Source organism: Bison bison, unplaced genomic scaffold, assembly GCF_000754665.1.
Source record: "Bison bison bison isolate TAMUID 2011002044 unplaced genomic scaffold, Bison_UMD1.0 scf7180017852735, whole genome shotgun sequence".
Lineage (NCBI taxonomy): Eukaryota > Metazoa > Chordata > Mammalia > Artiodactyla > Bovidae > Bison > Bison bison.
The window spans coordinates 13,388-14,054 of record NW_011483308.1 but is presented as its reverse complement, the minus strand read 5'-3'; positions in this window follow the sequence as shown (position 1 = coordinate 14,054).

Genomic DNA, 667 nt, shown 5'->3' with positions numbered 1-667 from the left:
CTCGTGTCCATTGAGTCGGTGATGCCATCCAACCATCTCATCCTCTGTCGTCCCCTTCTCCTGTCCTCAGTCTATCCTAGCATCAGGGTCTTTTCCAATGAGAAAAGGCTCTTTGCATCAGGTGGCCAAAGTATTGGAGCTTCAGCTTCAGCATGAGTCCTTCCAATGAGTATTCAGGGTTGATTTCCTTTAGGATGCACTGCTTTGATCTCCTTGCTGTCCAAGGGATTCTCAAGAGTGTTCTCCAGCACCACAGTTTGAAAGCATCAATTCTTTGGCACTCAGCCTTTGTTATTGTCCAAGTCTCACATCTGTACATGATTACTGCAAAAACCATAGCTTTGACTAGATGGAACTTAGTCAGCAAAGTGATGTCTCTGCTTTTTAATACTCTGTTTAGTTTTGTCATAGCTTTTCTTCCAAAGAGCAAGCGTCTTTTAACTTCATGGCTGCAGGCACCATCTGTAGTGATTGTGGAGCCCAAGAAAATTGTTGGTCCCTGTTTGCATTGTTTCCCCATCCATTTGCCATGAAGTGATGGGACCAGATACCATGATCTTAGTTTTTTGAATGTTGTTTTAAGCCAGCTTTTTCACTCTTCTCTTCCAGCCTCATCAAGAGGCTCTTTAGTTCCTCTTCTCTTCCTGCCATAAGAGTGGTGTCATCT